The sequence below is a fragment of the Lolium rigidum genome, chromosome 7 (assembly GCF_022539505.1).
Source record: "Lolium rigidum isolate FL_2022 chromosome 7, APGP_CSIRO_Lrig_0.1, whole genome shotgun sequence".
NCBI classification, from domain to species: domain Eukaryota; kingdom Viridiplantae; phylum Streptophyta; class Magnoliopsida; order Poales; family Poaceae; genus Lolium; species Lolium rigidum.
The window spans coordinates 301293889-301309252 of NC_061514.1; positions in this window are offsets into that span (position 1 = coordinate 301293889).

Below are 15364 nucleotides of genomic sequence, written 5' to 3' on the forward strand. Positions count from 1 at the left end.
AGTTATTTATATTTACCATTGATAAATAACGGGGCGCCGGGTTGATAGCTTGGAAACTAAAAAATGGTCACTAAATTATTCTAAGTGAAATTAACTTTTTTGGGTTGATAGTTATTTATAATTACCATTGATAAATAATGGGGCACCGGGTTGATAGCTTGTAAACTAAAAAAGAGTTCCTAAAATATTCTAAATGAAATTAGCTTTTTTAGGTTTGCTAGGTATTTTTATTTTTACCGTTGATAAATAACGGGGCCGCGGGTTGATAACTTGTAAAGTAAAAAAGAGTAGCTAAAATATTCTAAATGAAATTAGTTTTTTAGGGTTGGTAGTTATTTATATTTTACCGTTGATAAATAGTGGGTAACCGGGTTAATAGCTTGTAAACTAAAAAAGATTCGCTAAAATATTCTAAATGAAATAAGTTTTTTAGGGTTGGTAGTTATTTATATTTACCGTTGATAAACAACGAGACACCGGGTTGATAGCTTGTAAATTAAAAAAATAGTCGCTAAAATATTCGAAATGAAATTGGTTTTTTGGGTTGGTAAGTTTTATAATTTACGGTTGATAAATGACGTACTTCAGGGTTGATAACTTTTAGCCCGAAAAAAAATTGTCGAAACATGTTAACATGGGTGCTAGTTTTGAAGATCTCGTCGAGACGAGTTCATTAGTAAAAACGTATCTTAAATTGAAATTATCATTTAGGAGATAAAACATTTTAAATTTTAGAATTAAGAAAGATTCTCGCTCACATCATTCTTTTTATCTCGTAGTGAATGCATGCAACATTTTCCATAAATAACAAATTTTCGTCAAACAATTGCTAGACAAGAAAATATCGGCTAATAACATATGAGCTAAAAAAACCCGTCAAAATGTTTCAAATAAAATTAATTTTGGGGGTTGATAATTTTATACATTTACCGTTGATCACTCAGGTACGGAGGGTTGATTATTCAAACAGAGAGGGTTGATAACTTTTAGCAAAAAAAAAGTTGTCGAAACATATTAACATGGGTGCTAGTTTTGAAGATTCTCGTCGAGATGAGTTCATTAGTGAAAACGTAACTTAAATTAAAGTTGTCATTTGGGAGATAAAACATTTTGAATTTTAGAATTAAGAAAGATTCTCGCTTACATCATTTTTTTATCTCGTAGGGAATGCATGCAACATTTTCCATAAATAGCAAATTTCGTTAAACAATTGTTAGAAAAGGAAATATCCGCTAATAACATGTGAGCTAAAAAAATCCGTCAAAATGTACGGATTTGCTAATAATTCTAATAGCATCTTCAGCCGCGTCCCCCAAAGCATCTCCAAAAGGCGTCGGATCTTGCGTTTGGGGGATGTGTTTTGTTCGTACCGCGTTGGAGGGACGTCGCTCCCTAGCCGCGTCCCCCAACCGCCGCCCCCAAACAGAAATTCAAATAGTTTACATTCAAAAGAGATCGTTTCCGCCGAAGTCATCACGGTCAGAGTAGCTACGATCAAAGTAGTGGGCACGCAATCATATTATAGACCGACGTATATTAGAAGAAGTGGTAGGCCGACGGCGACGCCGACGGCGCATCCTGAATCGACGTATGCCCGTCGACGACCTCGTCGTGATCTGCCCGGTGTGCATGCTCCGTCGGCGACGCCGAGGCAGAGGCCGATGTCGCTGACGCCGAGGCAGAGGCCGACGCAGGTGTACTAGCAGACGCTATAGCGGACGCGTCTGCTGGTGCCGGCTCTTGCTCCGGGGGTGGGGTTGTTGCCGCTGCCTCGGTCATCGCCATTTTGGCTACGATGTCGTCGAGGATCTGGCCTTTGAAGAAGTTGTGCTCTGCCCGCGTCCGGGGAGACATTCCAGCTGTCGACGCTGCCAGCAGGGACATGTCCTCCTTGCGTTTCTTGAACTCCACCTTCTCCTCTTGCCTCTTGAGCAGCGCCGCCCACCTTTCGTCTGCCTTTTTGTCGAGGGAGAGCAAGGTCGAGGAGACCTCGGCGAGGCACTGTGTGATCGACGCCTGCGTCTTCTCGGTCGCCGCTGCGTCGGCCAAGGCGGCCTTGGCAGCCTTGTTGCCGATAGGGCGCCCTGCCGATGTCGTGAGCGGTGCATCCAGATCAATGGTGTCTTTCCCCTTCGACAACGAATGGCGCGTCAACCATCATTTCTCGTTCATTTTGAGCTTGCTATAGCAATGCATCAGCGCGAAAGACTTATGCCCTTCCGAGTACTTCCGGTACATCGCCATGGCCTTGTCGAACTAATCAAAGGAAGCGCAATCAGATCGTGATTACAAACTAGGCGCTAAAGATTATCATAGAAAGAGGCGTACTACGTCGCTGATGTTCGCGCTGTTGTCGCCTCTGGTCTCGGCCTCGTGAAGGTACCCATGGAACATGTTCACTGACGCCTGGATGATGACCCAGTGCGTCGACATTGCCTTTTGGCTCCTCTTCATCGTCACTTTGCGGTAATCGGTGCTGACTAGCTTGCGCTCGTCGAACTCTGCCTTGATCATCGCCCAATACTTCTCATACTTTTGGTTGGCGCCGATGATGGAGTCATGGCTCACCGTCGACAACGACTCATAGAGACATTCATCCTTCAGAACCGTCCACTTGGGGTCTCGTGTGCCCGAGGCCTTCTTCTTTCTCTTCTTCATCACGCCGTCCGCGTTAATCTTCACGAGGTCATCTGCATCCTCCGCGGCACCAGCGTCCTCGTCGTCCTGTTCGTCGCCGCCCTCTTCGTCCCTGTCGTTGTCCTCCACCCCTCCTCGTCCTCCCCCTCCTCCTCCTTGATACGTCTCCAACGTATCTATAATTTCTTATGTTCCATGCTTGTTTTATGACAATACCTACATGTTTTATACACACTTTATGTCATATTTATGCATTTTCTGGAACTAACCTATTAACAAGATGCCGAAGTGCCGAGTTCCGTTTTCTGCTGTTTTTGGTTTCAGAAATCCTAGTAACGAAATATTCTCGGAATCGGACGAAATCAACGCCCAGGTTCCTATTTTTCCCGGAACCATCCAGAACACTCGAGAGCTGCCAGAGATGGGCCAGGGGGGCCCAACACCACACCTGGGCGCGGGCCAGGCCCTGGCCGCGCCACCTGGTGGTGAGGGCACCCTGGTGACCCTCCTGCGCCGCCTCTTCGCCTATATAAAGCCCCTGCATCGAAAACCCTTACGGAGAGAGCCATGATACGTCCAAATTGCATCACTATTTTATATCATAATTTGCTGTTATTCATCGATATATTTCATATTGGGACACAATACTTATGTTATTTCATCTATTTTGCATGATTCATCATTATTGGAGGATCGAACGCCGGAGCCCGGCTTCTGCTGGAAAAAGCACCGTCAGAACGCAATATTTCGGAAGATCAAGCTGTGGAAGGAAATTATACCAAAAATCCTATTTTTCAAGATGACGAAGGAAGCCGGAAGGAGGAGCCGGGAGGAGCCGGGGTGGGCCCACACCCTAGGGCGGCGCGGCCCGGGCCCCGGCCGCGCCGGCCTATGGTCCGGGGGCCCACGACCCCTTTCGCCTCCTTTTCTTCGCGAAATCCTTCGTCCCGGAAACCTAAGCCGGAAGGGGTACCTCGCGAAGAGTTACAGCCGCCTGCGCGGGCGGAGAACACCGAGAGAGAAAAGAGCTCTCCGGCGGGCAGGGAATCCGCCGGGAAATTCCCTCCGGGAGGGGAAATCGACGCCATCGTCACCGTCATCGAGCTGGACATCATCTCCATCACCATCATCATCATCTCCACCATCATCACCGCCATCTCCTCCGCAGCACCTCGTCACCGCCGTAGCAATTTGGGTTTGATCTTGATTGTTTGATAGGGGAAACTCTCCCGGTATCTATTCATACTTGTTGTTGATGCTATTGAGTGAAACCATTGAACCAAGTTTATGTTCAGATTGTTATTCATCATCATATCACCTCTGATCATGTTCCGTATGATGTCTCGTGAGTAGTTCGTTTAGTTCTTGAGGACATGGGTGAAGTCTAAATGTTAGTAGTGAACTATGGTTGAGTAATATTCAATGGTGTGATATTTAAGTTGTGGTGTTATTCTTCTAGTGGTGTCATGTGAACGTCGACTACATGACACTTCACCATTTATGGGCCTAGGGGAATGCATCTTGTATTCGTTTGCCAATTGCGGGGTTGCCGGAGTGACGAAACCTAAACCCCGTTGGTATATCGATGCGAGGAGGGATTGCGGGATCTCGGAGTTTAAGGCTGTGGTTAGATTTATTCTTAATTACTTTCTTGTAGTTGCGGATGCTTGCAAGGGGTATAATCACAAGTATGTATTTAGTCCTAGGAAGGGCGGTACATTAGCATAGGTTCACCCACACAACACTTATCATAACAATGAAGATTATTTAGCCGTATGTAGCGAAAGCATTAGACTAAAATCCCGTGTGTCCTCGAGAACGTTTGGTCATTATAAGTAAACAAACCGGCTTGTCCTTTGTGCTAAAAAGGATTGGGCCACTCGCTGCAATCATTTCTCTCGCATTTTACTTACTCGTATTTATTTCATACGTTACATCAAAACCTCCCGAATACTTGTACGTGAGCATTTACGAGTGAAACCTTCATCGAAACTGCTTGTCAACACCTTCGCTCCTCGTTGGGATCGACATTCTTACTTATCGAAGATACTACGATACACCCCCTATACTTGTGGGTCATCAAGACTATTTTACGGCGCCGTTGCCGGGGAGTGAAGCGCTATTGGTAAGTGGAATTGGTAAGGAAAACCTTTACTTGTTGTGCTGATTTTATTTACCTGTCTGCTACTATAAGTCATTATGGAGAGATCTTCTCTTCATTTTCTATTTGGGAAATCTACTACTACTGCAACGGTAGTGGATGAGGCGCCAGTTGAGGAAGTAATACCATATAAAATACCTACGAAAATTATTGAACATGTTATGGATAACCGCTATGAAGGGGATGGAACTGTCCATCCTGGTGATCATTTACTGTTTTTGCATGAATTATGCGGGTTATTCAAATGTGCAGGTATTGCTATGGATGAAGTGAGGAAGAAATTATTCTCCTTATCGCTGTCCAGGTAAGGCGGCGCATTGGTATAAATTCTTGGATAATGGGGATTCTCTTGAATGGAATGATATTGTGCCCCGGTTTTATTCTAAGTTCTATCCTCCAAGTGAAATTCATAAGGATCGGAATCGCATATATAATTTTTGGCCTCATGATGGAGAGAGTATTGCCCAAGCGTGGGGGAGATTGAAGTCTTTAATGCTCAAATGCCCCATTCATGAGCTTCTGGTAATGTTATTATTGATAATTTCTATGCAAGACTTTCTCTTCAAGACAAGACCTTGCTGGATACTTCATGTTCTGGATCATTTACACGCAACAAAGAAGAGTTTAAAAGGGACCTTCTTGATCGAATCCAAGAAAATACTGAAGGTTGGGAGAACGACAAAGATAGAGAATCAGGTATAATTTATGATTATAAATGCATTGAAGCTTTTATGGATCATCGATAAATTTCGTAATATGAGTGCTACATATGGTCTTGATTCTCAAGTCGCTGTAAATCTTTATAAAGCTTTTGCCTCCCATTATGAATTGCCAAAGAAGAATTTTGATAAGTATCATGAACCGTATAAAGATAAAATTGATTCATCTATTAATAAGTGTGTTGTAATTGAAACTGCTGATCGCATTATTCCCGAAGCTTATATTGAAAAAACTCCTTTTCCTGCTAAAATGAAAGAGTACTCTGTTATAAATAGTGCAGTTCATAAAAGTGAAAAGAAACCTGTAGAACCTGAAGAACAAATAAAAGTTGAACCTGCTGTTGCAATAGTTAAAGATCTTGTGACTGAAAATGTGGAGGATGGTCATATTATTTTCTGTGAAGATGCTTCTAATATTGTTTCACATCCTAATAAACCCAAACAAGCTAGTGTTCCTATGATGTCTGTTAAAATTGGTGATCATTGCTATTATGGATTATGTGATATTGGTGCAAGTGTTAGTGCTATTCAGTATGAGCTTTACACGGAGATTATGCATGAAATTGATTCTTGTGAACTTGAAGAAATTGATGTGGTTATTCAGCTGGCTAATAGAGAAACTATTTCACCAATTGGTATTGTTCGAGATGTGGAAGTCTTATGCGGTAAGATTAAATATCCTGCTGACTTTTTGGTACTAGGATCTGCTGCTAGTGATTATTGTCCTATTATTTTTGGTAGACCTTTTCTAAATACTTGTGGAGCTATTATAGATTGCAAGAAAGAGAAAATTTTGACTAAATTTGCTGGTGAATCTTATGAGTTTAACTTCTCTAAATTTACTAAAACTCCTTATAAATCTGATTTGCCTAGTAATGATTTTAAAATGGAGCAATGTGCATCTATTGTTCTTGTTCCTAACAATCCTTTGCAGCAACATTTGGAGGATAGCGAGAGTGAAATTTTTAGGAAAGAAAGAGATGAACTTGAGGAAATTTTTCTTCGCCAACCTATTCTCAAGCATGATTTACCGGTGGAAGATTTGGGTACAACACCGCCACCAAAGGAAGATCCTGTTTTTGATTTAAAGCCTTTACCTGATAATCTTAAATATGCTCATATTGATGATAAGAAAATATATCCTGTTATTATTAGTTCTAAGCTTTCGAGTTTGAAGAAGAAAGGTTATTGGGAATATTGAAGAAACACCGAGGAGCTATTGGCTACACTCTTGATGATTTAAAGGGGATTTCTCCATCTATTTGCCAACATGCTATTAATATGGAAGATGATGCAAAGCCTGTTGTTGAACCTCAACGTCGTCTAATTCCGAAGATGAAGGAAGTGGTAAGGAATGAGGTATTACGACTTCTTGAAGCTGGTATTATATATCCTATTGCTGATAGTAGATGGGTTAGTCCTGTGCATTGCGTTCCCAAGAAAGGAGGTATGACTGTTGTGCCTAATGATAATGATGAGCTCATTCCTCAAAGAGTAGTTGTAGGGTATAGAATGTGCATTGATTTTCGAAAAGTTAATAAAGTTACTAAGAAAGATCATTACCCTTTACCATTTATTGATCAAATGCTAGAAAGATTGTCTAAAAATACTCATTTTTGCTTTCTTGATGGATATTACGGGTTTTCACAAATTCGTTGTTAAAGCTAAAGATCAAGAGAAAACCACTTTTACTTGTCCCTATGGAACTTATGCTTATAGGCGTATGCCTTTTGGTTTATGTAATGCTCCTGCTACTTTTCAAAGATGCATGTCTGCTATTTTTCATGGTTTTTGTGAGAGTATTGTAGAGGTATTCATGGATGATTTTTCTGTCTATGGGAACTCATTTGATAGTTGTTTGCGAAATCTTGATAAAGTTTTGCGAGAGATGTGAAGAAACTAATCTTGTTCTTAATTGGGAGAAATGCCACTTTATGGTTAATGAAGGAATTGTATTGGGACATAAAATTTCTGAAAGAGGTATTGAAGTTGATAGAGCTAAAGTTGAAGCAATTGAGAAGATGCCCTATCCGAGGGATGTTAAAGGTATTCGTAGTGTTCTTGGTCATGCTTGGGTTTTATAGGAGATTTATTAAAGATTTCTCCAAGATTTCAAAGCCTCTTACTAATCTCCTTCAAAAAGATGTACCATTTGTTTTTGATGATGATTGTAAGGAAGCTTTTGAAACTCTTAAGAAAGCCTTAACAAGCTGCTCCTATAGTTGAACCCCCGACTTGGAATTTACCATTTGAAATTATGTGTGATGCTAGTGATTTTCTTGTAGGCGTTGTTCTTGGACAACGAGTAGATAAAAAGCTGAATGTTATTCATTATGCTAGTAAAACCCTTGATGCTTGCTCAAAGAAATTATGCTACAGCTGAAAAGGAATTGTTGGCTGTACTCTTTGCTTGTGATAAATTCAGATCTTATATTGTTGATTCAAAAGTTACTATTCATACTGATCATGCTTGCAATTAGATACCTTATGACAAAGAAAGATGCTAAGCCAAGGCTTATTAGATGGGTACTTCTGTTGCAAGAATTTGATTTACATATTGTAGATAGGAAAGGTGCTTGATAATCCTGTTGCTGATAATTTGTCTAGATTGGAAAATATTGCTTATGATCCTGTTCCTGTTAATGATAGTTTTCCAAATGAACAATTGGCTGTAATAAAGGTGAGCTCGCGAGACGAGTCCATGGTATGCTCGATTATGCTAACTTTATTGTTTCCAAGTATTTGCCTCCAACCTTTTCAGCTCAGCAAAGGAGGAAATTCTTTTATGATTTGAGGCATTATTTCGGGATGACCCACACTTATATAAAGAAGGAGTGGATGGTATTATGCGAAGATGTGTCCCCGAATATGAACAACAAGAGATATTGAGTAAATGTCATGGCAGTGCTTATGGAGGACATCACGCGGAGAAAGAACCGCGCAAAAGGTTTTGCAATCAGGTTTTTATTGGCCAACTCTCTTCAAGGATGCGAGAAAGTTTATTTTATCTTGTGATGAATGCCAAAGGGTTGGTAATATCTCCAGGACGCAATGAAATGCCAATGAATTATACTCTTGTTATTGAACCGTTTGATTGTTGGGGATTTGACTTCATGGGACCTTTTCCGTCTTCGGAAGGTAACACTCATATACTTGTTGCTTGTTGATTATGTTACTAAATGGGTGGAAGCTATACCTACAAAAAGTGCTTGATGGTGAGACCTCTTTAAAAATGCTTTTAGATATTATTTTTCCTAGATTTGGAGTTCCTAGATATATTATGACTGATGGAGGTTCTCATTTTATTCATGGAGGTTTTAGAAAGACTCTTGCTAAGTATGGTATTAATCATAGAATTGCTTCCGCTTATCATCCTCAAACTAGTGGTCAAGTAGAATTATCAAATAGAGAAATTAAATCTATTTTGGGAAAGAGTCGTTAATAAATCTAGAAAGAATTGGACTAGTAAATTGAGAGATGCACTATGGGCTTATAGAGCTGCTTATAAAAACCCCATGGGAATGTCACCTTATAAAATGGTTTACGGAAAAGCTTGTCATTTACCTTTAGAGTTAGAACACAAAGCTTATAGGGTCTGTTAGAGAATTAAATAAAGATCCTAAACTTGCTAGGTGATAAGAGGTTGTTACAATTAAGTTCTCTAGATGAATGGAGAAGCGAAGCTTATGAAAATGCTAAACTCTTTAAAGAAAAAGTTAAAAAATGGCATGATAGGAGGATCATCAAAAGAGAGTTTAATATTGGGGATAAAGTCCTATTGTATCGGTCTCGTCTCGGATTCTTTGCGGGGAAATTACTCTCGAAATGGGAAGGACCATATGTTGTCGAGGAGGTGTATCGCTCGGGAGCAATCAAGATTAGCTCTCTCCAAGGCAATGCTACGCAAGTGGTGAATGGACAAAGACTCAAGCATTATATCTCGGGTGATTCTTATAATGTTGATGTTGATATTATTCAAGTGGAAACACCGGAAGCTTTCATCAAAGGACAAACCGACGAGTCCGCCGAACTCGACTTTGAATAGGTAACGATGCTTGGTAATGAAAAATACACAATTTACTTTCCGAACTATATTTTTGCTGTTTTTGGAAAATATGAGAAATTACGAGTTCGAAACGGAGTGGAAAGGACGCACGAGGGGGCGCCACCATAGGCCGGCGCGGCCTGACCTGGGCCCGCGCCGACCTATGGTCTGGCCGCCCCGTCGCCCCTTTCCGACTCTGGTTCGATCTGGTACTTTCCTTTTGTTGAGAAAATTTTTGCTATATAATCCCCCGGACCCCTGGAGGTCCGTATATCGTGTTTTCGACGTGTTTTGTTTCGAGCTGTTTCTGCCAGGATCTGTTTTTAGTCTAGAAGCATCATGGCCTCCAACAACAAGGGCAAGGGGCTTTCGGAGGAAGAAGTGAAGGAGGTGCCACCAAGACAAGAGCACCAAGCCGGGGGGAGCAAGCAAATCTTGGTGGGATCTATTGACACTCGACGTTCTTTCTCTCATAACCTGCCGGGACCTTTACCACCAGCTCTTAGCCTCGACTCCTTCCCCATGATGGAAGAAGTTCTACGGGTTACCGATGAGTTTTGTGATCAATATCGGGCTCGAGAAGAGAAGTGGAGATACTCCGGGAGGAGAAGCTGCCGTCTCCGAAGATTGATTGAATACCACTCGATTCGCGTCACAAGGTCGTCATCGCCAACCTCGGATAACAATGAATCTCTTCGAATCCTAGTGCGGAATTGTCAAGCTGAGAAGCTGAAGTTGAAGGAGCTTATTAAGAAGCGCGGGAAGAATTCATCACCACCATCTCCTCAGGAGTAATTCATCATCGGTATTGGCATCCCCTTGGTTTGTTCCAAGCTTGGGGGAGTGCCGCGGTATCACATTATCACTATCTTTTACTTTTGTTGTCAAGTAGTGTCATATCATGAGTAGGGAAGTTATCATATGAGATGGGTTGCGTTTGGAAGTATCTCTCCTTTAGTTTGTCTATGTATCCCTTGGTGTGAGTTATCGATATGGAATATTAATGAGAAGTCTTATCATTTACATATTGCACATCTTATTTTAGTTTGCATTCTCTACTATATGATTCGTCTTGTTGTTAGTATAGGTATCACTTTGGGAGCATTGAATAAATCTATTTGGTTTTGGCAAACTTAGCATTGGTCAATAGCAACAACGCTTTGAGGTTTAAATAGAAAAGAGAAATACATGTAGATGTTTCATTGTCTTTCTTGTTAGCTCATAGCTCATTATTATGAAGTTAAAATTGTTTGTGCTTACAAGGAAGATGCATGATTGTTTCTATCATATGTATATTTGTTTGTTTCCCTCGACTCTTATGCTTGCTAATTAGCCTTGCTAGCCAAAGACCTGCATTGAGAGGGAATACTTCTCGTGCATCCAAACCTTAACCCAAACCTATGTCATTTGTGTCCACCATACCTACCTACTACATGGTATTTTCTGCCATTCCAAGTAAATACTTCATGTGCTACCTTTAAACAATTCAAAACTTAGTATCTCTTATTTGTGTCAATGTTTCATAGCTCATGAGGAAGTATGTGGTGTTTTATCTTTCAATCTTGTTGGGCAATTTCCACCAATGGACTAGTGGCTTCGTCCAGCTTATCCAATAATTTTGCAAAAAGAGCTGGCAATGGGATTCCCGAGTCCCAAATTAATTAAACTAAATAGACACTCCTCCATGGTATGTGATTGATGGACGGCACCCGAAGGATTCGGTTAGCCATGGATTGTGTAAGCAAAGGTTGGGGGGAGTGTCATCATCATCATAAAGCTAAAATAAAAAGGCACTCCTTCATGGTATGAGATTGTTGGCAGGCACCCGAGGATTCGGTTAGCCATGGTTTGTGAAAGAAAGGTTGGAAGGAGTGCCACACAAAATGAAAATAATATGGGAGCCGCTCTTAGGAGGTTGTCTGGCAAGGGGGTTAGAGTACCAGCTACCAGTCGTTGACAACAACAAACACCTCTCAAAATGTTACTTTTATTATCTTTATATGATTTCAAAACTGAAAAAGCTCTAGCACATGATTTAATCCCTGCTTCCCTCTGCGAAGGGCCTGTCTTTTACTTTATGTTGAGTCGGTAAACCTATTTCTCTCCATCTCAAGCAAGCATTTGAGTAGTTGTGATCAAACCATTATATTGTGATTTGCTACATCATGTCTTTTATTCTTCCTTGTTTAGTACAAGTTTTATCTGAATGAATATAGCTTTGCAAGTTATCAATGATTATGAAGAGACCATTATGATTGAGTATGCAAGTTGTGCCTTATAAACTTTAGTATGAGAGCGCTGCTCAATGAGATAAATATAATCGGTTAATTGTTCTCTGACCAAGAACGAAGTTTGCCATCACCAATGATGTTTTCTTATGCACCTTTACTTGTGATTACCTTATACTTGTTTCAATATGAGTTATAAGAGATTGTTTACTATAATATCCTGTGTGGATGAATATGATGCTTCTTGTCCGTATTTTATTTATCGACTCTTCACTCCATAAACATGTGGTCATGTCTATCGAGTTCAGTTTCGCTTGGGGACAAGCGAAGTCTAAGCTTGGGGGAGTTGATACGTCCAAATTGCATCACTATTTTATATCATAATTTGCTTGTTATTCATCGATATATTTCATATTGGGACACAATACTTATGTTATTTCATCTATTTTGCATGATTCATCATTATTGGAGGATCGAACGCCGGAGCCGAGATTCTGCTGGAAAAAGCACCGTCGGAACGCAATATTTCGGAAGATCAAGCTGTGGAAGGAAATTATACCAAAAATCCTATTTTTCAAGATGACGAAGGAAGCCAGAAGGAGGAGCCAGGAGGAGCCAGGGTGGGCCCACACCCTAGGGCGGCGCGGCCCAGGCCCTGGCCGCGCCGGCCTATGGTCTGGGGGGCCCACGACCCCTTTCGCCTCCTTTTCTTCGCGAAATCCTTCGTCCCGGAAACCTAAGCCAGAAGGGGTACCTCGCGAAGAGTTACGGCCGCCTCGCGGGGCGGAGAACACCGAGAGAGAAAAGAGCTCTCCGGCGGGCGAGGAATCCGCCGGGGAAATTCCCTCCGGGAGGGGAAATCGACGCCATCGTCACCGTCATCGAGCTGGACATCATCTCCATCACCATCATCATCATCTCCACCATCATCACCGCCATCTCCTCCGCAGCACCTCGTCACCGCCGTAGCAATTTGGGTTTGATCTTGATTGTTTGATAGGGAAACTCTCCCGGTATCTATTCATACTTGTTGTTGATGCTATTGAGTGAAACCATTGAACCAAGTTTATGTTCAGATTGTTATTCATCATCATATCACCTCTGATCATGTTCCGTATGATGTCTCGTGAGTAGTTCGTTTAGTTCTTGAGGACATGGGTGAAGTCTAAATGTTAGTAGTGAACTATGGTTGAGTAATATTCAATGGTGTGATATTTAAGTTGTGGTGTTATTCTTCTAGTGGTGTCATGTGAACGTCGACTACATGACACTTCACCATTTATGGGCCTAGGGGAATGCATCTTGTATTCGTTTGCCAATTGCGGGGTTGCCGGAGTGACGAAACCTAAACCCCCGTTGGTATATCGATGCGGGAGGGATTGCGGGATCTCAGAGTTTAAGTCTGTGGTTAGATTTATTCTTAATTACTTTCTTGTAGTTGCGGATGCTTGCAAGGGGTATAATCACAAGTATGTATTTAGTCCTAGGAAGGGCGGTACATTAGCATAGGTTCACCCACACAACACTTATCATAACAATGAAGATTATTTAGCCGTATGTAGCGAAAGCATTAGACTAAAATCCCGTGTGTCCTCGAGAACGTTTGGTCATTATAAGTAAACAAACCGGCTTGTCCTTTGTGCTAAAAAGGATTGGGCCACTCGCTGCAATCATTTCTCTCGCATTTTACTTACTCGTATTTATTTCATCTGTTACATCAAAACCTCCTGAATACTTGTATGTGAGCATTTACAGTGAAACCTTCATCGAAACTGCTTGTCAACACCTTCTGCTCCTCGTTGGGATCGACATTCTTACTTATCGAAGATACTACGATACACCCCCTATACTTGTGGGTCATCAAGCCACGGTACGCGAAACCTTCCAGAGCCGCCGCCATCGCGAAGCCAAGATCTGGGGGACAGGAGTCTCTGTTCCGGCACGCTGCCGGAGCGGGGAAGTGCCCCCGGAAGGCTTCTCCATCGACATCGCTGCCATCTCCACCGCCATCTTCATCACCGCTGCTGCTCCCATGAGGAGGGAGTAGTTCTCCATCGAGGCTCGGGGCTGTACTCGGTAGCTATGTGGTTCATCTCTCTCCTATGTAGTTCAATACAATAATCTCATGAGCTGCCTTACATGATTGAGATTCATATGATGATGCTTGTAATCTAGATGTCATTATGCTAGTCAAGTGAGTTTTACTTATGTGATCTCCGGAGACTCCTTGTCCCACGTGTGTAAAGGTGACAGTGTGTGCACCGTGTGGGTCTCTTAGGCTATATTTCACAGAATACTTATTCACTGTTGAAGAGCATAGTGAAGTGCTTATTTATATCTCTTTATGATTGCAATGTGCATCGTATCACAATTTATCTATGTGCTACTCTAGCAATGTTATTAAAGTAGTTTTATTCCTCCTGCATGTGTGCAAAGGTGACAGTGTGTGCACCGTGTTAGTACTTGGTTTATGCTATGATCATGATCTCTTGTAGATTGCGAAGTTAACTATTGCTATGATAATATTGATGTGATCTATTCCTCCTACATATGCATGAAGGTGACGAGTGTGCATGCTATGCTAGTACTTGGTTTAGTCTTTTGATCTATCTTACACTAAAGGTTACTAAAATATGAGCATTATTGTGGAGCTTGTTAACTCCGGCATTGAGGGTTCGTGTAATCCTACGCAATGTGTTCATCATCCAACAAAAGTGTAGAGTATGCATTTATCTATTCGTTATGTGATCAATGTTGAGAGTGTCCACTAGTGAAAGTGTAATCCCTAGGCCTTGTTCCTAAATATCGCTATCGTCTGCTTGTTTCTTGTTTTCTTGCGTTACTACTCGCTACAATACTGCTACCATCAACCGCACGCCGACAAGCTATTTTACGGCGCCGTACTACTGCTCATATTCATTCATACCACTTGTATTTCACTATCTCTTCGCCGAACTAGTGCACCTATTTGGTGTGTTGGGGACACAAGAGACTTCTTGCTTTGTGGTTGCGGGGTTGCATGAGAGGGATATCTTTGACCTCTTCCTCCCTGAGTTCGATAAACCTTGGGTGATCCACTTAAGGGAAAACTTGCTTGCTGTTCTACAAACCTCTGCTCTTGGAGGCCCAACACTGTCTACAGGAAAGGAGGGGGAACGTAGACATCAAGCTATTTTCTGGCACCGTTGCCGGGGAGGAAAGGTAAAAGGTACTCACACTCCGGATCTCGGCTACTAAGCTATTTCCCGCCGTTGTAAGTACTCGAAGCTATTTCCTTTAGACTCTGCAATTGCGACATTTGGTTTCTTGTTTACACTAGTTTGGCATAATGGACAAGAGTGAGCTTCTATTTCTATTTCCTGATTTAAAACATGGATTGTTTGATGCGAAAATTAAAAAACCTATGGAATCTTATTTGCATGCTCGGTAGTAATATTAGTATGAACGCTTTGAACACCATTGTTGATAATAATATAGAAAGTTCTAAGCTTGGGGAAGGCTGGCTTTGATGAGCATGATATTTTTAGTCCCCCAAGCATTGAGGAGAAAATTTACTTTGATGATACTTTGCCTC